This window comes from Apteryx mantelli, chromosome 20 (genome assembly GCF_036417845.1).
Source record: "Apteryx mantelli isolate bAptMan1 chromosome 20, bAptMan1.hap1, whole genome shotgun sequence".
Taxonomy (NCBI): Eukaryota; Metazoa; Chordata; class Aves; order Apterygiformes; family Apterygidae; genus Apteryx; species Apteryx mantelli.
In genome coordinates, this window is record NC_089997.1 from 12,175,694 (window position 1) to 12,200,015 (window position 24,322).

Here is a 24,322-nt window from a genome sequence, read left to right on the forward strand (position 1 = left end):
TCTGCTTTCCAAAGCAGGCTGGCGTCAGAGCAGGACAGTTTGAATAAGGGGGAGTTGTCACAGAAAAAATGCTGGATCTTGTTGGGGCCACAGAAAGTCAGCTTTGAGAGGAGGACCACGTGGTAACTCGAGAGTGTGAAGCCTAGGACCCACCCAGCACCAACCAGGTGGGTGCAGAGCTGCTGCTTCATGATGGCAGCATAATGCAAAGGTTGGCAGATGGCAACGTAGCGGTCAAAGGACATGACAACAAGGAGAGCGAATTCTGTACAACCCAGGGCAAAATAGAAATAGCATTGGGCAAAGCAGCTGCTAAGTGGGATTGTTCTCCTACCAGAGCTCAGAATCACCAACAGTTTGATGGTTGTGGAGGATGTGAACCAGATTTCCAGGAATGCCAGATTGCTGATGAAGAAGTACATGGGGGTTTGCAGGCGGTGATCCACACACACGAGGAAGATGATCGTTGTGTTCCCTGTCACTGTTGTCAGGAATATGAGTAGAAGGATCAGGGAGAGAAGCAGCTGTAGTCTTTGATCAAGCCCTGAGAAACCCTCCAGGATGAACTCAGCAACCACAGTTTCATTTCCTGCTCCCATGCCCAATTTCAGTACGTCCTGCTGAGACACGAGCACGAAGAAGCAAGTGTGAGAATTTCACAGTCTCGACGGGAGGGGAGATCCTTCCTTCTTTGCTCCCTTGCTTGCTTCCTATGTAACACAGACAGAAATATTCCTCTCAGACATGCATCACACCCTGATTTCTCTGCTTCACATTTCACTGAGAGGCCTCAGAGATTTTACTGTCTTCTTTCTACCTTTTCCAGCCACTCACAAAGGATTCTTTCTCACGAGCACAATATTGTAAAGAGGTTGTGAACTATTTCATGCCATGCCTGGGAAATTCTCTGTTCACTTCGACCTATTGCAAACATCCATCACATCTGTGTTTCAAAAGGCAACCTAATCTCCCAGCAAAAGTACTTACTAGTATCTGCAGATGCCAGTCCATCCATGTAGATAAGTATGTTGAAAGTTATTCCTTCTACTTTTCAGTCCTTGCCTTTTTTGACTTGGAACGTCTGTGAAGCTGTTGCTTTCAAAACAAGCCAGTACTGAGCATCTCTTCTGTAATCCCCTGCTTTCTTCCACATCTTCTTCCTCTCTGTTTCTCCAGAAGCACTGAGGAAACATTGTTATTAAATGTCCTGACCTAAATGCCTTGCTTTCCCTTTAGGGGAAGGGGGAAATCTTCTCCTCTTAAAGAACTTAAAGGCTGTCCTTTTGATTATTTGAAATAGGAAGGGTCTGGAACAACAACAACAACAAAATACTAAGCAGGGTTATATTTTAGAAGTTGGGCACTTTGGTTTGAGCAAGTTAGCTTCCTCCCATCTTGTCAGTGCAGAGAGAGAGAGAAGAGCATCTGGAAGAGACTGATAACACTTCTTTCACCTGTCGATTACAGTCTGGGAGGACCCAGCCTCTAGAGCTCTCTCTTTGTTGACTATATAGGGACCAAGGGAAAACGAGTACAGACACCAGCTGCTCACAGACACCTCTAATGAAGTCAATGAAACTCACTATTTCTGTCTCCACCCTCTTAATTAATTTAGTAGATAATTTCTTTTTCAAACCAAAGAACGTGTCTAACAGAAGGAAGTCCAAAGAAAACATGAGCAATAAATACTGACGTTTTTCCCTCCACCTTTGCATTTGGTTTTAGACATATAAAGGAAAGGAGCAGATGACTCCGCAGATAAGATGCTTCAAGAGTGCAAGGGCAGGAGGAGAAGATGATGGGTTTCAAGCAGTGAAACAGAGGTTCTCCACAGACTGTGTTCTTAGTCTGCTGGCTGTCACCTAAAATCATGCTTCTCCTGAATGTGCTTTCTTAGAGGAATCTGAAAAGCTGCTGAGAGCTTACAGCAAAGCAGCTTCTCTGCTCACCATGGGGGTAACCCTCTTGAACCCTTTTATCAGGCTTTGGTTGGTTCAAAGAATTTGCTGTATTCAGGCCCCATGTAGCCAAAAATGGAGCTACCATATGCAGCAGTGACTATGGCAGTGTGAAATATGCAGGTGAAGAAGGCTTCTTATGGCTTTCCCGGAGGGTATTCTCAGGACAGTGCATCTAGTGCACGCATAAGACACAGGGGTCAGTGTGAAGGAGCTCAGCAACACAGCAGAGGAGAGAGCAAAGCTCATGTTTGAAGGTGCCCATGCAGGTTGCTCTCATCAAAGGGATGAGGCCACAGAAGAAAGAGTCTCTTTACTGTGGACACAGGGTACCTTGGAATATAAGATGGTGGGGCTGAGCAAGGATAGAGATGCCATCACCCAATGGATAAAGATGAGTGTGGAGCACAGCCAGGGCTTCATAAAGATGATACAGTGTGATGGGTTGCAAATGGCCACACAGCAATCAAAAGACATCACAACAAGCAGGTTGAACTCAGCTGTGCCCAAGAAGATGGAAAGGAAGGTCTGGAACCGGCAAGCAGCCATGGGATGGTCTTAATCTCCAAGATGAGGCCGACAAACCTTTTAGGGGCAAAGGGAACCAAATATCTGGGAAGGAGAAGCTGCTGGGGAAGAGATACGCTAGGGGTGGAACTGGTTGAGCCAAATGATGGCTATCATGACCATATTGCCCATGGCAGTGAGCAGATAAATCACCCCTGGCAGTGTGAAGAAGAGGATTTGCATTTGAGGAGTGACTGAAAAGGTCTTGAGGAAGAATTTTCCCGCTATGGTACAGTTGGGAGGATCCATTTCAGAACCTGGTCAGTTGAAGGTGTGACAGGAGTAACTAATGTCATGCGTGGTGAAATTTGTCTTGCTGCCTTCATCAACTTTCCCTTCCCTTTTCCTAGTCCTACTTTTCCTTCTTGAGGTGGGAGACCAGAACTGCACAAGGGATTCTCATTTTCTCTTTGTTTATATCCAATGCCATGAAATAAATGTTGATGCTTTTTGTATCGTGAAAAGACCTTGAACGTCAGCCAGCACCAGTGTTTCACACCTGTGGTCAAACCCCCAGAAGTATGTAGCATATTCAGGAAACTCTCAGATTAGGACCACCAACGCAAAAACCCTAATGGGGTCTGCTTTGCTCATCGCCAGTTTTAATTGCATAGGAGAGTCTTGCACATCGTCCCCGCCGAGGCCACTCATGGTTATTGAGCCTCCTTGGTGGGATGGAGTCCTGTGCAGAATGGGGAGGGGCAGTTCGCAGCATCTTAGTCTGGATGGTTTTGCTAATGGGGATCTGATCCAGTCCCGTAAACTCAGGCGGAATAAATTCCAGACAACATTCCTAATTGCCACAGCTGGTTTAACCCTGCTGCGACAGTAGTCCACGCGGTGAGCCCACCATCGATGGCCATGGCAGTCGGCCAGGTTAAACAACCGCACCTAGCACCCACTCTGTTAGGGAGGGGAAACGTTTTGGTTTTGCTGGTGCAGGGTGCAGAGAGTGTTGTGCAGCCTGGGACCCTGGGGCAGAGCCTCCATCCGACCGAGCTCCTCTCTAGTAAAATGAATTGCATCTGCCCCATCGTCCCACAGCCTTTACAGCCACTCTAACAACCCTTAACGGGGCTGCTGCCTGTAGTGTCCCTGCGTATCCTGCAGCTCCAATGCTTTAAAATCACCAGGAGTTGTGGTCCCTTCAAACTGGCTGCATTGGGTGTGGTGAGCTGCTGCTCTGCCACCGGCCGGGCAGCTGCCTCCCCCTCAGGCTCGGTGTCTGCCTCCGAACTGGGGAGTTCATCGGGGTCCCAGATATTGCCATCCCAAATATTCATTCACCACTTCTAATTTTTCAAATATATTTCAGAAAGGAAACAGATGAGTATTTTCCAAAATATTCATAAATGCACTTTATAATATCAAATACACCCTTTTGGATGAAAAGAAATGAAAAATGGAAAAGCTACATCTGTGATTACTGTAGTATACTGAACGAGAGTTAATGTAAGTCTGTACTACTTTTAGAATGACAGTGTATGAAGCAAAAAAAACCCATGCATTTCTGTTTAATGGTAACTTCTTTGTACAAGTAAAATTGGAAAGCATAAAAACAAGGGCTCAGAAGCATCATCTTCTGCAGTTGAAATATAGGCTATCTGAGAAAGAAAACCCATGGAAGTCAGTATCAAAGGTATTCCGCAGTTGCTGGGAAATACATAGAAAATTGAAATAAATTTTAATGTTTACAGAATGCTTTGTCTTTTCTTTTTTTTTCTTTCTTTCTTTTTTTTTTCTTTTTATATATATTCTCCATGATTTCCATCCCTTATATGATTTGGGCTTTCCTGTCCCATGTTTAACCAAAGATATAAGACATCCCACATCTCTTGTGAAATACATATAAATATGCAGCTTAGAGTATTCGGATTATAAGACGTCATCTTTCAGAAAGGCCTCCTTGGAGGAGTTTCTTGAAGATAACACTTCTGAGATCTGTCGAATCCCAAGTTTGCTTAGACTAGAGGCATAGTAGCTGCCTCTATCTCCTGCTAATAAAGTCTTATTGAGGGGGTACTACCAATAAACATAACTGGTGCGGACTCTCTTTTCTTCTAACATGGCAGTATTCTAGAAACTCTTTGCTCTTAATTAACCATCCGAGTAACCCCCCAATCCAGTGAATTAAGAGGCGGGGGAGTCCTAATCTCTTCCTGCCAAAGGTGTCCCTTCCTTGGGGATCTCTGCTGCAACCCGCACACTGCACACTGCCCCAGGCCCTGAAACAAGACATCCAGGGCTGACTTCCAGGAGGAGGCCGCAGAGAGCAGTTTTGACATGGTAGGACTTCTTCTCTGGCATAGTTAACAAGGAAAAGGTCTTGCCATGATGGAGCGCTCAGAGGTCCTCTTTCGAGCAGCAGTGCCACAGTCATTACCTTTTGAAATGGGTAAATAAGGAAAACTTCCCAAGACAAAGTATTTCTTCAGAAAATAATTGGCCTCTTGCAACCACTTCTCGCAGATGCGCATACTACAGTGAGTGATGTTCAAGGGCTCAGAGCTTTTTTTTTTTGTGATGAAAATGAAGCAAATCACAACATTGCTTTTGGACCCTGAGAATCATTGCCTGATGCTCAAGGGCTTTCCTGCAAATCAGCAGGAAATACATGAAGGGTCATAGCTGAGAATCAGCTTGCAAAATTGAAGTGGTTTTATGCAAATAACTCTGCAAGACCCTTCTGTGTTATGGTCCTCACCTTCCCACATGCTCCTCTCTTCCCTAAGGGAGTCATTTCTAGCCTGACAGTTCAGGTGTCCATCTCATCTGAGCACGTTTTGCAATGTGTCACTACGTTGTTGGAGGCCTGCAGTTTCTGAGATTCTTTCCAGGATCTCCAGCCAGGATGCTAACTCAACCCCCGCGTTCAGCTGAGCACATACAACTAACCTCACCATCATCATCCAAGCCACGTGCCTGCTGCTGCTCTATGAGCTGCTAAGGCAGGAGTGACTTCACATGCACATGCCCCAGCCATGAGGCTGCTGCTAGCCTATCAGAGGCTGAGTCAGAAGTGACCTCCCAAGCAAGAACACAAGCCTTGTCCATCAGAGAAGCTGAAAGGCCATCAGCAGGTGTGTGGGCTTTGTAGATGATTGTAAGGTCACCTCTATCTGAGCAGCTGATAAGCCAGCACTTGGCTAATGCTTGGGGCAATTGTTTGTGAGGTCACTTCTGCCTGAGGACCTGATAGACCACCAAGCAGCACAGGGCTAGGATGTTGATTGTGAGGTCATTCAGAACTGAGCAGCTGATAGGCCAGAAACAGTTACATGGCTTGGATGGTGACTGTGAGGTCACCTCTCTCTCAGCCTCTGATAGGCCAGCAGCAGGCCCATGGCTCAGGTGATGATTGTGAGGTCATTGCTGCATGAATACCTGACTGGATGGAAGCCAAGACCATGCTGAGGTCATTTCCCTTAGGGCAGGTGAAAGACCAGCAGCAGGCCCATTGGCTTGGTGGGTGATTATGAGGTCAGTTGTGTCTGATCAGCTGATAGGCCACCAGGAAGCTGATGGCTGGGACATTTTTGTGAGATTAGTTGTTTCTCAGAAGTTGCTTGGATAGTAAGAGGCCCATGACCATAAAGGTGAAAGTGAGGTCCCTTCTGTCTCTGCAGGTGATGGACCAGGAGCAAGCGCATTGGTGGGAAAGTGGCTGTGAGGTGACTTCTATGGGTGAAGCTGATAGACAAGCACTTGACTCCTGTCAGGGGTAACAGGTTGTGAGGTCTTGTGTGCCTGAGAACCTGACAGGCCACCAACAGGCACAGGGCTAGGATGCTGGTTTTGTGGTCACTCCTGTCTCTGGTGAGTGCCACTCGCTCTGTACAGAGTGAGGAGTGGCATGGACAGCCCTGGGCCATGAGTGGTTTTGGGCCACTGGACTCTGTGCGAGACACAGAAATATCTTTTTTAATGGTGCAGGCCTGATAATACCAGAGATATTTAGAAAATGTCAATAAAAAATGAAAGAAGAGAGAAATTAAGAAAATGATCTAAAGCAGAGAAATGTTTTGTTACACTTTCCAGCTTTTAAATATTTGTGTTCTTATTGTCTTTCTTTGCTTTGTTGTCTTTTTTCTTAATATCCTGGTCTTTTTTTTTTTTTTTGAAAAGGAAAGTAATTTCCAGAACTGGGGTGGAATGCAATGACAGAGTCACCGACAGCTGGTGCCATTGTAGGTGTCCTGGTCCCCTCTGCCAAGCCTCCATCTGCAGCTCCAAGGGGCTCTGGTCTCCCGCAGGTCCCCTGTGAGAGCTGCCAGTCCCAGGCAGGTACCTCTGATACACCAGGACCTCCCCAAGTGCCACTGGATGCTTGTGGCAAGACTCCTGAGCTCTGCCCGAAAAGGTGAAGAACCGTTTTCAACATTTAAAGAAAAAAGGGGAGCATCTTTTCCTCGGCTGAAGTGGTAGAATATTTTTAATAAAATGTCAACATTTTCGCATGAAAAATAATGGAAAATTTCAGGAAGGGTATGAATCTCAGGAGAAATAGTGACCTGCCCCTGGCTTCACATTAGCACTGCTCTGTCTATTATGCTGTGGATGTAATCTCACTAATCTTTCACGTATTTTCACCTGTCCTCATTAAAGTGATCATTTATCAAGTTTCCTTTATGTCAGACTATCTGGAAAACTTTCTGTAATTTTCCAGTCTTCCTCCTCCCCTTGCTCTTTATCCATCAGATACCTCTCAACTCTCCAGTTGCTGCTCTGAGCTTCAGGGAGTCTGAAGCTTGCCTCATCTTTCAGGAGTCTGATGGTCTCCTTAGACAACTCCTTAGTTGTGTTTCTGTCTATCCATTCCTATCTATCAGTCAGAAACAGTTCAAGGAAGGTTATTCCTTGTGGAAAGTGGCCCTCACTGGAGATAGCTTGGACTTAACATACAGTTGAGGAGTGTATTTGACTTTTTATTAAACTGTATCATATTCTATTTTTGCTTGTTTGCAATTAAGAAAAATCCTCCTGTGTCTGCAAGTAGTTGTCCAAGGAAAGCAGGTGGGAATTGGTGTGTAGGAGCTGTAACATTCAGCTACAGACTCAAGTGGAAAAAAGTTAGATTTTAACAAGAGCCATGAAAGTCCCCAGTGGCTGATGAGAGAAATGGCAGGGTTGGGGAGGTGAGGAGGAAAGTTGTCCGTAAAGGTCTCATATAGAACATACTGCTTTTTCTGCATGTTCAGACTTCATTATGGTGGAGACCCTCTGGGTCAGTATGAATTGGAGAGTGTGGATGTCACTTATTCTGTAAGCTGAAAAATAAAGACAGCTTAAAAAGCAGAAATCCTTTCTTTTTCAGGTGTTCATTGAAATCTTGCTCTTGTAAATCCCCCCCTGAATCCTCTCCAATTAGCCACACAAGAATTGAAGAACTGAAAAAAATTAGGGGGAGTGAGATTGGTTGTTAGGGCTTTCTGCATTTTAATGGTGCCTCTGGTGTATTTGGTGCTGAGTCCATGAACCTCAGATACTGAGAGGAGACTGAACAAGCCTCTCAAGAAGTTAAAGTCAGAAGCAAATGCCAAAGTTTCTTGGAGTGTTAATGGGTCCCACTGAGGGTTGTAACCAAAGAAGGCTCCCCAGGGGCTGATGAGAGCAGAAAGTTGGAGGCACTAATTGCAAGTAGGCAAAGGGAACATGCAGGTGACTCTGATGCCAAGTAAACCTGGATGAGTTTTGTCAAGCAGAATGGCCAGGCACTGACACCCAGCCCCTGGGTAGGGTGATCCTTTCCCTCACGCTGTGCTCAGGGCTCTTCCTGGGGCAGTGTGAATGTGGGGGTGTGCACTCCCACCCCAGGATCTCCCTACATTTACTGATGTCTCTCTGCCCTCACTTGCTTTTCCTTGAGACACAAAGCCAGTAGCTGATCACAGACTCCCTCTGGGTGACCTGTAGCACCACAGCTCTACCCTTCAAGTGACACTTCCTTTTCCTGAAGTCACATCTGAACCCCACAAGCTGCAGTTTGTGGCTGTTTCCCCTTCTCACGCTGTTTCCCACTACCAAGAAAAGCTCCATTATCTCTGAAACCACCCTTCAAGCACTCACAGGCTCCTACTCTACTGCCCTTCACCTTCATTTCACCAGGCTAAAGAAGCCCAGGTCCCTCAACCTCTCCTGCTGGGTGCAGTTATTCCCCCCTAGGTGCAGGACTTGACACTTGTAAATCTTCATGAGGTGCCTGTTGTCCAAATCACCCACGTTTCTCAAAGTCCTTCTGGACTGAAGTTCCTCTGTGTAAAACAAAACAAAACAAAGCAAAACCAAAACCAACACAAAACAGTACCAAGGGGGAAAGGGTAAGCAGAGGTGGGCTGATTGTATGGGAGGGGATCAGCATGGTAAAAGAGAGAAACTTAAAAGAGGGAAAAGAAATAAAAGTGGAAATGAAAAGTGAAGCGAAGGATTGATCAGGGCTGTTTGGGAGATTTCTGCCAGGAAGCCCTGCATCTGAACCATTCTGACTGGAGGAAGACAAGAAAGCTGACCTCCTTCCACTGTCACGGGGAACCCATGTGTTTTCCGTGACATTGACAAGTAAAGACCCAGAGGGAAAAGAGTCACAGACTCCATCATGGTGGAAGGCACCTCAGGAGCTCTCTAGCCCAATCTCCTTGCTCACAGCAGGGTCAGCTCCGGGGTCAGACCAGGTTGCTCTGGGCTCGATCCAGTCTGGTCTTGGAAACCTCTAAGGGAGGAGACTGCACAGCGTCTCTGGACACCCAGTTCTAATGCTTGACCATCTTCTTAGCAGAAAAGCTTTTCCTTATCTTCTGCATAAACATCCTCCCATCATGCACTGTGGTGTAGAGCCTGGCTCCATCTTCTTGGTGACCTCCTTGTAGCCATTTGAGGGCTGCCATGAGATCCCTCCAAAGCCTGGAGTTTAGGCACAAGTTCCCTGTTTAGCCAAGCTGGTCCCCTGACATGTCTGCTAGCTTTACTGAGTATTGGGATGGACCATTCTTGTGCTTGGTGGGTGCTGTCCTTAAAGGCTTGCTGGCTTTCCTGGGTTCTTCAGAGCTGCCTCCCATGGGATTCCCCACCAGGCCCCTGAAGAGGCCAAAGTCTGCTCCTCTGAAGTCCAGGGTCTGTACTCTGCTGCTGTCCTTCCTCGTGCCCCTCAGGATCTGGGACTTCACTTTTTTGTGGTCACTGTAGGCAAGGCTGACACTGACTATCCCATCCCTGATCAGTTCCTCTTTATTTGCAATTTCCACATCCAGGAAAGCATCACCATTACTGAGCAGTCTTAGCTGTGCTAAGAAGTTGTTCCTGACACCCTGCAGAAACCACTGGTCTCCTTGCACTCTGTTGTTTTCCCTTCCAGTGAATGTTAGGGCCATTAAGGTCTCCCCATAAGAACCAGGGCCTGTGACCCACAGACTTCCTTTGCCTAAAGGCAGTGGTGGGATGCAGTTGTTTGGGCTCAGGTAGGAAACTTGAGAGGTCCTGAGCTGTTTGTCCAGCAACCACTGTAAAAGGGCATGGTTTTCCTGTAGGTCCCATGCTGTATTTGCTAGAAACATGCAGTTGTGCTGGACATCCCAGGCATCTGACATGGTCCTGCCTATGGCCTGTTTTTATGGCATTAACTCAAGGCTCTGCACTGAATTACATGAACTGTTTGCAATGTAGAGATGTGCATGAGTCTCAGCTCCCTAGTGAGTGGACCTCTAGGAGCAGTAGTAGGCATCCAGGGTCATTTCAGATGGCCAAGAAAATTCCCCACCTGGCCCCAACCTCATGCTCTAGAAGGATGCAGGTCTCCTAGTTGCTCCATCAGAGCAAGCAGACCCTAGCAATGCCTTGCACCACCTCTGTCTCTTCAAATGTCACCAGGTGTTTGTGTGTGACCAACTGACTCCCATCCTCCATCTCCACTGATTACAATGGGAGCTTAGACAAGGCACTCGCATGCAGACATCTCTGTTGTGCACCCTTCAGCTTTGGCAAGGGCAATCCCACCTCCTGTGTGTTTGTGGAATTCATGGGAGGGATCTGAATCCCACTCCAGCCCAGGGGTTTCTAACCTGGCATAAGATGTCCAGATTGACTCATCTGAATTAACACCTGAACCACAGGTAAATGAATTCTCTTCTTGTCCCCCTCTAGGTGTTCTGCCTAGTAAAGAGGTGGGAATAGGGTCTTCCAGAGTGGGACGTTTCCATCTTTCATAGATAATCATCTTCTGATGAGACAAATTGCAATGCTGGAATCAGTGTTTCTTCACTGTTTAGAGAGAGAGACCATCAGTGATTGTTTTAGTCCACCTCAGTGAACATTTCCCAAGAGGAGGGAGTGCAAAGGAGAAATGAAGTCACACCTTCAGCTAGGCCACTGTTCCCGAGTGGGGCCAGTCTGCTGGGACAGAGGGAGCTCATGGCAACCGGTCAGCACTGCCGAGAGACAGCTCTGTGCAAGAGCATCTCCTCTGCAGAGAGCAGCAGGGCTCCAGGCACTGCCTGCTCTTGCTGACATGAGATGAGACAAGATAGAGAGAAGCGAAAGGCAGTGTGGAGTGGGAGGAGAGAGGAGAGCTCACGGAGGGACAAATCTTCACAGCCCCTGACACATTAAGTCTCTGGCTGTAGAGCAATACTACTGAAGTTGCTGGAGGGGTCTTCTAAACCCATCCCATCCCATGACTGCTAAGTTCTTTAGGATGTCTCTGCTGTCTTCTTGAGTGCAGAGGAGGAGGAGGTGCTTCTAAAGCAGGGATTCCCAGCCACACCATCACAGCAACAGGGCATCCTGCTACCTTCTTGCTGGGATGCTGCAGGGGTGTGAAGGCAGGGAGTGCACCCAGTTCTGCATGGGCTATAATTCAGAGCAGTGTTCCTGTGCCCCAGGGTGCTGTGAGCCTGGAGCAATGACTCTTCTGCCTGCGAGTGTCAGCACTCAGCCTGCACAGGGAACTCCCCACAGTGCTGTGGGAATGATCGACCCCGGCAGGGCAGGTTCATTCTCCTGTTGAGAGGGTTTTGCAGGGCTGCTCACAACTCTAGCTCATGCACAGGACATTTCAGAGGGAACTTTTCAAGAGGAAGGTGAAGGCAGGGATCTCCTGAAAGAGAAGCCAGTTTCCTGAGACAGTGCTTTAAGTGTCCTGCCACCTGGCAAGGGGAAAATGGAAATGGAGCTGTCAGCTTTGAATAAAGGACTGAAACTCCTTAACAGTTTCAATGAGCAGTCAATGCATCTGCTAGGTACTTCTGAAAGTCCCTGCACCCATTCCTTAGTGTACAGACAGCACCAGCTTCCCCTTTGCTGGCCTCAGCAGGGTTTATCTGCCCTGCTCCTTAGCACCTCCAAAAATGGGAATGCCCCTGGACAGTGCCCTGCCCCTGGGAGGTTTCTGCAGGGCAGAAGTGAGCACACTGGGGAAGTAGTGGGCATTACAGGGACTGACCATGACCTGCCCAAATCCATCCTCCCATGATGTTTCTAGAAGCAGTTCCCTCTCCTTCCCTGCCCAGCTCTGGTGCCTGGAGCTGTCCCTGCTGGGAGCTGTTTCTCTGTCCCAATGTCTTTTCCTTGTTGGTGCTTACAGACCCCATCCCATGCTCTGTGTGCTCAGTTCTGCCCTACAGAAGCCTCCCACAGGCAGGGCACTGTCCAGGGGCATCTCTGTGCTTGCAGGTCCTAAGGAGCAGGTGAGACAAACCCTCATGAGGCCAGAGAAGGTGATGCTGGTGCTGTGTGTAGGCTGAAGTGGGGATGAAGGGACTTGCTGTGCTTTCTCTCAGACCTTTAGATCTGTCAAAATGATGGGGGTATTCAGCTGCAGTTAAGACACTGACCCTGTGTGTCCTGCGTGGTGTGGTCTTCATGGCAGTGAGAAGCACCAATCCCTTTCCAACCCGTGAGGCTCCTGGCAATGCATTTCATCAGGTTGGGTGACTGGCACAGCAGCTCCTGAGGGGCAGAGAGGGGTATCACCCTGTCTCCACTGCTCTCTCATCTGGGAGACCTTATGGCTGACTCAGGTTGGCGAACTCTCCTTTAAGGAGAATCCACCTTTGGACCCTTGACTTTTTCTCTGGTGTGTCCTGCCAACATGGAAGCTGCCCTCCAGCAGAGCACAGCTTCCCTCTAGCATTTCTGTGATATGTGAGTCAGATACACTCTTCACTCTCTCCATCTCTGGGCTGAGAGAGAAGAATTTGGAAATCTTCACTGTGAAACTGAACTCCTCCGCTCTCAGCTCAGTCCACTTTCTTTCTTAGAGGAACTTGTGAGTGTGATTGTCCTTTAGCTGAGGGAGGTGCAAGTGCAGCACAGCAAGGGGAAAAACTTATTGACAGACCAGATCCTGTGACTCTGTACAAAGTCACAGCGAGATCTTTATTTCCCCTTGGCATGCACAAGTGCTCATGCTGAGAGCAATTGAAATGCCAGAGATTTCTACCCTGTCAGAGAATGCTCCCACAGTAACATGGAGGTACCTAAAAACTAAATAAATATGTAAACTGACTCCTCCACTGAAGATCATTTTCTGGAGAAAATAGGTATCAAAATGTTGAACAGCCCTTTCACATAAGGAGTGGACGTAATCTGCTGCAGGATGTGTGCATCAGAGCTAGTCACTTCCCATTCCCACTGCAGTGCCTGGAGGAAGGGTGCAGACGGTAAATTGACATGAGGACAGAGTCTATCTCATTGGAACAGAGATGTCTAGAAAGTATGAGGTCACCCCCTGCCTTCACTTGACTGCTTCTCTCCCTTGCTAGAGTGGGCGACGGTGTGACTGGTTCAGCTACAGACACCTCTGTTCAAGAGGGCAAGGCTGGGGGAGATGAAGCCCTCACAAGGGGCTTCTCTTTCCAAGACAGCTGGCATGAGCGCTGTATTCACCTCTCAGTATGGCAAATAGAGAATAGTCCCACTGGGTCACTGGACCAAGTTCCCTCTGCCAAGCTCACGGCACCAATCCCCAGGTATCCCACGGAATATCTGGGACTGTTTGACACCTCCATTTACACCCCCGGCAGAGCAGAACGGTCTCTTCTGGAGACCACGGGCAGGGACCCCTGCTCAGCGTGGCACATGCAGCCAGCACAAACAGAGCTCAAGCAAGGACTCTGAAAGAAGGTGAAGGACAGAGGAAATGTGGGGGCACTATGAGAAATGGGTTTGGCTCGGAGAAGCCTCCTCTAACTTTTTACTGTCTTTTCCTCCTCAGATAGACCCCCATGCCCAGGGGGAGCAAATGTTCAACAGAAGCTCCCTCAATGAGTTCCTCCTCCTGGCATTTGCAGACACGTGGCAGATGCAGCTCTTGCACTTCTCGCTCTTCCTGGGCATCTACCTGGCTGCCCTCCTGGCCAACAGCCTCATCATCACAGCTGTAGCCTGTGACCTCCACCTCCACACACCCATGTACTTCTTCCTCCTCAACCTCTCCCTCCTTGACCTTGGCACCATCTCCACCACTGTCCCCAAATCCATGGCCAATTCCCTCTGGAACACCAGGGCCGTTTCCTACTCAGGATGTGCTGCCCAGGTCTTTCTGTTTCTCTTCTTAATTTCAGCAGAATATTTCCTTCTCACTATGATGGCATATGACCGCTTTGTTGCCATCTGCAGACCCTTGCACCCTGGGACTCTCATGGGCAGCAGAGCTTGTGTCAAAATGGCAGCAGCTGCCTGGGCCAGTGGTTTTCTCAATGCTGTCCTGCACACTGCAAACACATTTTCAATACCACTCTGCCAAGGCAATGTTGTAGAGCAGTTCTTCTGTGAAATTCCCCACATCCTCAGGCTCTCCTGCTCAGACTCCTACCTCAGGGAACTTGGGGCTCTTGTGGTTGGTACTTGTCTGGCTTTGGGGTGTTTTGTTTTCATTGTGCTGTCCTACATGCAGATCTTCACAATTGTGCTGAGGATGCCCTCTGAGCAGGGCAGGCACAAAGCCTTTTCCATGTGCCTCCCTCACCTGACCGTGGTCTCCCTGTTCATCAGCACTGCAGGGTTTGCCTACCTGAAGCCCCCCTCCATCTCCTCCCCAGCTCTCGATCTGATGGTGGCTGTCCTGTACACGGTGGTGCCTCCAGCAGTGAACCCCCTCATCTACAGCATGAGGAACAAGGAGCTCAAGGAGGCACTGAAGAAACTGATTCAGTCGCTAGTATTTTAGCAGCAAGAAGCTGCCCATCTCTAGTCACAAGCAATATCCAATCTATCTCGGGCAACTCGTGTGCTGTGGGCGTTCTATCTGTGACACTCATGTTTGTACACAAGTGCTTGAAGTCATCTCCAGAGGCACAAAGTCCATCTGTCTGACCCAGAGGCCTTCTGTTCATCTGTCTACCACTGCATCAGAGCTGGCCTCCCAAGTAGCATCTCTGTAATAAAAGGGGATTTCCTCAGTACACTGCCTGAAGGTTGGGCTCTTCTTCCAAAGCAGGAGCCAAGAATGCGCTGAGGGAGTTGCACCCAAAAAGGCTTTTTGCTGCACATGAGTTCTCCATGGGCTAAGGGGGACGCGCTCATAGGGTGATGTGTTAGGAAATGAGGGCAGGATTCTGTCCTCACTTGTGGGTGCCGAGTACCCCTGGAGAGGGTGAGTGGTATCTGCCGGGGACTGTCTCACATATTACAGGGCTGGTGACAGATGCCGGTTCTTCTGGAAGGGAATATGGAGTCACCGGTGGAGCACAGGGCATCCCCAGGGTCAGCGTGTGCCTGGGATGGGCAGTGAGTGGAGACTCACAAAAGCAAGTGCAGGCACCCAAAGCAAAGGGCTAAACCAAAGAATGCACTGAGTGAGGGCTCTGCAAGCTCAGCAGAGCCAGCAGGGACTCAGCAGGCCCAGGGAAGGGACACTCCAGAGCGGGTCTTGTCATCCACCTACAAACCATGGGCTGGGTGCAAGGACACATCTGAACCCCTCCTGAGGCATTTGAAATACCGTGTTTGCTTTGAGCATCTTCCACAGCCACAGACCCTGGGGAGGGGGGTGTCGGGTACAATGCTGCTGGGCCAGCTGGCTCTGCCATGGCCAGTGCAGAGTCACCCCATGGCCCCACAGCCTGCTCGTGCTGCAGAGAAGCACTGACAGCCCGGGGCCCTGCGGGGAGCTGGGGAGGGGTGAAGGAACAACCGGCCAGGCCAGCAAGAACACACTCACCCAGGGAAAGGCTCTCTGGGAAGCAGGGAGCCCCGAGGAGGGCTGCTCACCCTGCCCTGAAACCCCCCACACTCCCTGTCCCCCCATGCCCTGTCCCAGCCCTGGCGCTGGCCAGCTGCCCTGGCCTGGGGCACCTCCAGCCCCCCAGGAAGGGGAAGGGGCATGGGGGGAGCAGTCCAGGGAGCTCAGGGGAGGTCAGCATCCCACTCTCTGGCTGGGAATGGATCTCCAGCTTGGGCAGAGGTGGGGATCGATATGTGGATCATTAACAGGATGAGCACAGGATGTAACATCAATCACAATACAGTGGTAGCTTTTGGTGAGCAACCTTTAGACATATCATACCCACGACATTCAGCAAGGCTGGTTTCCCCTTTTGCTAAACAAATCCATTAACTATTATAATAGATCATCATTCCTTCTCTTTCTTCTAAGCATTTTCCAATTTCAGACAGATGCTTGGTGTTCTGTTTGAGAAAACCGTCTAGTTGATGGAAGGTTACTCCAAGTGTTCCTGATGCGTTAAACAGTGCAAAAATAGGACATCATTTCTTCAGTCATATGAGAAGCTAACTAGTAGGTCTGCTTTGTGATTTGGGCGAAAACATATGTCACATTACAATGGCAACTGCTGCCTTACTGTTATGGACAATTAGGCTCGCTGGCCACCATAACAGGGTCCAACCATAGGTTCCTGCTGAGGCAGAAGTTTGAAGTCAGATTGGAGCAAAAAAAAATTTAATGACACACATGAGGTAATTACGGCTCGAGCTGGGTGCCTCTGAAGAGGGACCCCGTTTGAACAAATCCCTGGGCAATTATACCCTTCCAGTCTAGTATCCACCCCATACTTCTGAACCAATCATAATATTAGAGTTCGGGGTCTTCCAGCTCCCGACTGGTCCTTTCTGTAGTTTCCAGGTGTGTTCTTTACTATTATTGCACTTCTGCATATGTGTCGACGGCTCTTTTACTCCCTTATCTTGTCCCTCAGAAACAGTCTTTGGGGTTACTTCTTTCTTGCATAGTTCTCTGGCTCTTCTACTGCCTTATCTTGTCCTCCAGAATCAGTCTTGTGGTTCCTTTGTTTCTTCCTTCTGTGTCCTACCTTAAAGTCCATCTCCCTGCTGGTGCTCATTAATGTTAAGCTGCTTGTTTCTCTCTACAGTCCCCCCTCCTGCCCTTATCTCTCTGACTTGAACCGGCTCTGGGGCCTTCTTTTACTTAACTAGCTAAAAGTTCAACATATCTAGGTGAATGTTCACAGCTTGCAGCCTCAGCCTTCAGCAAATTTAGCTACTAATGCTAAGCAAGTTATGCCACGCGATCAACTCTAGACAGCTTCAGTCCAATATTTTTTAACAGTCCTCATTGTTATTATTAAGTCATTGTTTTTATTAAGCATCCCTGCTAACATGTTAAGCAGAGTTCTCAAAGCCTTTCGAGGCATACTGTCACTTTCCATAATTTTATGTACAATATGATTGTAAATAATAGGCATAACACGGTTAAACTTCACACAACTACTACTGGGTGCAACATGTGATTATAGATCCCTGTTTGCGGTTGGTGACCATCCCAGAAGTGTCTGGTTCTTCTCCTAAATCACTATTACTGTAAGTGTGTGTTTTTTCATCCATTCTTTTCTCTTTGTGACTGTCTGTGCAGCCAGGGCCCTGAGGCGGTGTCGTGGGGGCTAGTCCTAGGCATGATATTGTCTGTGCCGAGTGAATATGACAGGATACGCTATTGCCAGCAGGAGGGATCTGAAATCAGTCATGACCTGGACTGCAGGCATTGTTGTCTGGTTGTGTGCCTCTCCCCATGGGCAGCAGCAAGAGCTGTTATGGAAGATTAAGCTCACCAGCCACCATAACAGGGTCTGATCCTAGGCTCCCGCTGAGGCAGAAGTTTGAAGTCAAATTGGAACGAAATAAATTTTAATGACACGCATGCAATAATTACAGCTCGAGCTGGGTGCCTCTGAAGAGGAACCCCGAACAAAGAAATTCCTGGGCAATTATACCCTTACAATCTAAGTTCCCCACCCCTCAGATCTGGGGTCTTCCCCTTCTTCATTGGGCTCCTTCATTGTCTCTAGGCAGGCTGCTTCTTATCCTATTTTCAAGATTGCAGCTTCTGCTCTCGGTTGTAACTTCTTTATCTTTCTAGCTTGAACCAGCTCTGGGGCCCTCTTTCCCATAACTAGGTGATATCTAGGAGAAAGTTCACAGCTTGCAGCCTAAGGCTTCAGCAAATTTAGCTGCTAATGCTAAGCAAGTTATGCTAAGTGATCAGCTCTAGGCAGCTTCAGTCCAATATTCTTTAACACCAAATGTCCCTAGATGCTTATGGTTAGACACCTGAGGTCTGCCTGAAAAGGTGAAGAACTGTTTTCAACATTTTAAAAAATTTGAACACACTTTCATCATCCCATGATGAAATAGTGGAAATTTTCAGGAAGGATATTAATCTCAGGCGAAGAAATATTGATCTGTCCCTGTCAACTTGTGTTACCACTGCTCTGTCTGCTGTGCTGTGGATATGGTCTCAGTAATCTCTCACATACCGTCATGTCCTGATTAAATTGACCATTTCTAAAGGCATCTTTGCATCGGACTATCTGGACATATGCACTTCCCATTTCTTTCCGGTTTTTCTCCTCCCCTTACTCTTTATCCATTCAGATACCTCTCAACTCTCCAGTTGCTGCTCTGAGCTTAAGTCTGAAGCTTGCCTCGTCTTTCAGTAGTCTTACTGTGTCCTTAGCCAGCTCCTTAGTTGTGTTTCCATTATCATTTCCTATCTATCTGTCAAAAAGATTTCAGGGAAGGTTATGTCTTGTGGAAAGTGGACCTCACTGGGGGCAGCTTGGATTTAACATACAGTTGAGGAGTGTATCTGACTTTTTATATCATATGTTATTTTTGTTTGCTTACAATTAAGAAGAATCCTCCTTTGTCTGCAACTGTTTTGCTAAGAAAAAGCAGGTGGGAACTGGTGCGTAGGAGCTGTAACATTCAGCTACAAACTAGAGTGGAAAAAGTTTAGATTTTAACAGGAGTGAGGTAAGTCCCCAGTGGCTGATGAGGGAAATGGCAGGGTTGGGGAGGTGAGGAGGAAGGTTGTCCATACAGGTCTTATATTGAAAATACTCCTTTTCCTATATGTACAGACTTCACTAGGAGACCCTCTGGGTCAGTATGAACTGGAGAATGTGCATATCACTTATTCTGTAAGCTGGAAATTAAAACTTAAGAAGCAGAAAACCTTTTTTTTTTTTTTTTTTAGGTGCTCATTGAAATCTTGCTCTTGTAAATACACTCCTGAAACCTCTCCAATTAGTCACACAAGAACTGATGAAAATTATGGGGAGTGACATGACATGTTAGGGCTTTTGGCATTTTAATGGTGCTTCTGGTGTATTTAGTGCTGAGCCCATGAACCACAGATGCTGAAAGGAGACTGAACAAACTTCTCAAGAAGTTAAAGTCAGAAGTAAATCCCAAAGTTTCTTGGAGTGTTAATGGATCCCACTGAGGGTTGTTACCAAAGAAGGCTCCCCAGGGGCTGATGAGAGCAGAAAGTTGGAGGCCCTGACTGCAGGTAGGCAAAGGCAATGTGCAGGTGGCTCTGATGCCAAGTAAGCCTTGATGTGTTTTATCAAGCAGAATGGCCAGGCCACTGTCAGCCAGCCCCTGGGTAGGGTGATCCTTTCCCTCACACTTTGCTCAGGGCTCTTCTTGGGGGCAGTGTGAGAGTGGGGGTGTGCAGTGCCAAGTGCAGGACAACAATACGGCACCTCCTGAACTCCCCGGGGATGAGGAGGCATTGAGGCCACCATGCTTTACGGAAACAGCACGTTCTCAGAGGCCTTGGTGGTAGAGACAACATCCATAGCCGGGGGACAAAGACCTTTGGAGGCTTTCAGCCTTGGCAGTGCCCTTTGTTGTCTCCACCACAGGCTGTCCTGTGTTGTCCTAATCCTCTGCCTGTTTCCCTGCAGACTACAGACACCCAGCCTGCTTCCCCACCTTGATCTCACCCTGGCATCTCCCCACTTTTACTGATGTCTCTCCACCCTTCCGTGAAATGCAAAGCCAGGGTCTGATCACAGACTCCCTCTGGGGGATCTGTAGCAGCACACTACCCTTCAAGTGACATTTCCTTTCCCAAAGTCCAGTAGGAAACTGTCAAGCTGCAGTTTGTGCCTCTTTCCCTTTCTCATGCTGTTTCCCACTGCCAAGAAAAGCTCCATCATCTCTGGAACCACCTTTCGAGCAGTCACAGGCTACTACACTACTGCCCTTAGTCTCCACCAGGCTAAAGAAGTGCAGGTCCCTCAGCTTCTCCATATAGGCCACGTGGTTTAGGCCCCTAACCCCATCTTGGCAGACCTCCTCTGGACTCTCTCCACTTCCTCTCCATTCCTCCAGCACTGGCATTCCCACATTGGGACACACTATTCTAGATGTGGCCACACCAGTGCCGAGTCGAGGGGGATATTAATTCACCTTGTCCAGGTGGCCACTCATTTCCTAATACAGCCCCATATGAAGCTGGCCTGATCTGTGGTGAGCACGCACCACTGGCTCATATGGAATCCCTCGTAAGGTCCAGGCCCTTCTCCTCAGGGTCACTTCTCTACCAGTCAGGTCCCAGCCTGTCCTGATGCACGGGCTATTCTACCCTCCAATGCAGGACCTGCCACTTCTCCTTGTACAATGTCATGAGGTTTCTGTTAGCCAAATCCCCGAGTCTTTCAAGGCCCCTCTGGACCAAAACTCCCTTGTGTCAGCTCTTAATGTGTGTGTGGGCATGGAGATGGTTCATCCTGTCTTGCAGTGCCTCTGACAGGATGACAGTATGAGGAACTGCAGGACACTGCACACAATAAAAGGAGATACTAGTTCAATGGAGTTGCTAGCAAAGGTAGAAATTAGTATGGCAAGCATCTCAGAAAAGATACCCTCTACCCAAATGAGGGTAGAAAACATGCAAAACCAGGGCCAATGGGGAAAGTGCACACAGGGGCGGCTGGTTGTATGCAATGGGATCAGGATGGTAAAAGAGAAGACCTTAGAAGGTAGAAAAGATGGAAAAAGGAATAGAATATGAAGCAAAAGAAAAATCAGGTCTTTTGGGGGGTACCTGCCAAGCAGCCCTCATCTGAACTCCTCTGATTGGAGCAGGACAAGAAACATGCACTTGATCGGATAATACTTCTGTCTGGCTTACTCCATGGTCACGGGTAAGCTGAATGTTTTCCCTAAGATCAGCAAGAGAAGACCTGGGATCAAAGGAATGCAGAATCACTCAGGCTGGAAGGGACTGTAAGGGATGAGACCCAAATGGCTGTGCTGTGAGCCCGAATAATGCCCCGAAAAAAGGTTCCTGAAACGGGAGAAAGCCCCAGAAAGTCACGGGGCAGGGCCTGGTGTCACATCTCTTGACTGACTGGTGTCTCAACCACTCCTGGAACTGGGGCAAGGGAAGGTTCTGGAAGCCCAGGAACTGGGTCAATAACTGGGGACATGCACAAGCACAGGGTGGGTGCTTTACACTGAACACCCCTGTTGGCATGTCCGATCCTGGACCCAGGACTGATGATCTCCCTATCTCTTTTTTTCTTTCTCTCTTTCGCTCTTCTTCTCTTCTCTTAAGTAATGCAAAGCCTACTTTGGTTTAGCTATAACTGTGAGAGGGCCAATGTTTGCAGGATATTTGTTCCATTAAAGCTGATGCTTATGTAAGGACCTCGAGCGTTATCTCGCCTTAGTCCACACTGAAGGAGATTTGCAAATCTGAGTTACTCTCCCCCCCCCGCCCCTCCTTTTCAGAGGTGGGACGTGACAGGGACCTCAGGAGGTCTCTAGCCCAACCTCCTTCCCACAGCAGGGTCAGCTATCAAGTCTGACCAGGTTACTCAGGGCTTTATTCATTTATGACTTGAAAACCTCTGAGGATGGAGATGGCACAACCTCTCTGGGCAACTGGCCCCAGTGCTTAACCATCTTGACTGGTAAAACGTGTTTTCTTATCCCCAGCCTGAATGTCTCTTGTTTCAGCTACTGCTCAGTTGGGCCTCATCCTTGCATCATGCACAATGGTGAAGAGCCTCATTTCATCTTCTTGATGACCCCCTGGTAGTTATGGGTAGGTTGTTATTAGGTCTCCCCAAAGCCTTTTCTTCTCCAGGCTGAACAAACTCAGCTCCCGCAGCCTCCCCTAGTGACAAAGTCAACCGTACAAATATGTGCCTAGGATGTTTAAGGCTCTTCCAGTCCTTCTGGATTTTGCTGGCTCTGCAAAGGACCTTAGACATGTTAGAGTGCAATCACCCTCATGCCATGACTTTCCGCTGGTCACCTTCTTCATGGGCCCAGGAATGTGATGCGAGAGGATTGGCTCCATGACACACTCCTCACCAAAGTGAGACTGAACAGCCTGCAACTCCTGGGGTTGTTCTTGTGGCCTTTTTTGAAAATGGGCACAACATATTCTTTTTTCTGGTCAGTGGGACCTCTCCTGATCTCCAAAACCTTTCAAAGATGACAGAGAGTGGCCTTGCTATGACAAGATGCAGCCCATCAATCCCATAGACTTGTAGGGATTGAATTCTTGCAAGTAATCCCTTACTCAACCCTCATCTACAGCTGGTTGTTTTTCTCCTCTGGAGTCCTGAATCTAGGCACAGCAGCCCAGGAGACCTTGTTGGTGAAGATGGAAGTCAAGAAGGACTTGAGTTCCTCAGACCTACCTGCATTTGCTGTTTCTGGATTCCCTGCCCCATTCAGCAGTGAGAGCACATTTCCTTTGTTTATTCTTTCACTGTAATTGAAGCATTAGCAGCTCTTCTTCAGGCCCTTGGCATCCCCTGCATGTGTGTATCCTAGGGGAGCTTTGGCTTCCCCAGCACCATCCCTACTTCCCTGGACAATGGTGCCATGCTTAGTCAAGGTGGTCTCCTGAGATGTTTACTAGTATTACTGAGCAGCGGTATGAACCATCCTTGTGCTTGGTGGCTGCTGTCCTCATAGACTGGCTGGCTTTCCTAAGCTCCATTGTCCTTCCTAGCTGCCTCCCATGGGATCCCACAGCACTCCCCAGAAAAGATCAAAGTCTGTTTCTCTGAAGGCCAGAGTCTGTACCCTGCTATTGTCTTTACTCACCGCCCTTACAATCTGGGACTCCACTATTTCATGGTCATTGCAGCCAAGGTTTCCACTGATGATTGCATCCTCGGTCAGTTCTTCCTTGTCTGCAAGTACTAGATCCAGGTGAGCGTTGCCTTTATCGGCCCATCAGAGAGCTGTGCTTAGACGCTATTCCTGACACCCTCCAGAAACCTCCTGGACTGCTTGCACAGTGTCCTGCTGTTTTCCCTTCCAGTGAATGTCAGGGAGATTAAAGTCCCCCCTCCCATAAGAACCAGGCCCTGTGATCCACAGACTTCATCAGGTTGCTTAAGGAGACTGTGTCCACCTCCTCACCCTGATCAGGTTGTCTGAAACTCCCATCACAATGTCACCCTTACTCTGATGCTCACTCACAAGCTCTCACCCAGCCCCTATCCATCCCTTGGAAGAGCTCCATATAACCAAACTGCCCCTTCACACAAAGGGCATCCTCTCTCCTCATCTTCCTTGACAGTTTCTTCTGAACAGCTTGTATCCTACAATCACAGCGCTCGAGTCACATGAGCGGTCCCACAACATCTCAGTTGTTCCTACAACGTGACCATTCTGTGACAGCTTGTGCATCTCCATCTGCTCCTGCCTGTGCCCCAGGCTGCATGCACTTATGTATATTTGTGCTGCAAGACCTCCGCTGTGGCGCGGAGTGCAGATTTGTCATGGTGAAACCTGTTATCAAGAGCCAAGGACACCATGTGTGCAATGGCCCCACTTCAGAGCAGAGACATGCTGGCGCAGATAGCAGGTGGCAATGCAATGGTGAAACAAGGTTCCCACTAAGGGAGCAAACCCTGCAGTACCTGAGGCCAGAGGAAAGCAGAGCTGGGCTGTGCAGAAATGGCAGGAAAGGGATTTGCTGCCTGAACTGACTCTGCAGCACCTTGGGGCCTGTGACAGAGGTCAGCTGATCTCCAGGAAGGACAAGGTACCACTGAAGAAGTCCCTGGGCCTGGACAGCCTGTGATACAGCCATCCTGGGGAGATCATTACCACAGTCCCTATTCATCTGGCAGTGAGAAGAGGTTCAGGGAGAGGAGAGCTGGAAGCTTTTAAGAGTGCAGGGACGTGAGTGGAGACCTTGGTGTGATGTGCCTCCCATTTATGCAGCACGCTTGGATGTAGACATGATGGACTTTACCTAATGGCAGAGGTGGGATTCAGCTGTTTGGGCACAGGTAGGAAACCTGAGAGGCCCTGGGGCACTTGCCCAGTAACCCCTCCAGAAAGACATGGTTTTCCTGTAGGTCCCATGCTGTATCTGCTAGAAACATGCGGTTGTGGAAGAAATCCCAGGCATCTGACATGGCCCTGCCGGCCTATTTTTATGTCATTAAATCAAGGGTCTGCACCAAATTGCGTTAGCTGTCTGCACTGTAGGGATCTGCTTGTTCCTCAGCTTGACAGTGAGTGGTGCTCTAGTAGCAGCAGTAGGCATCGAGGGTCATTTCAGA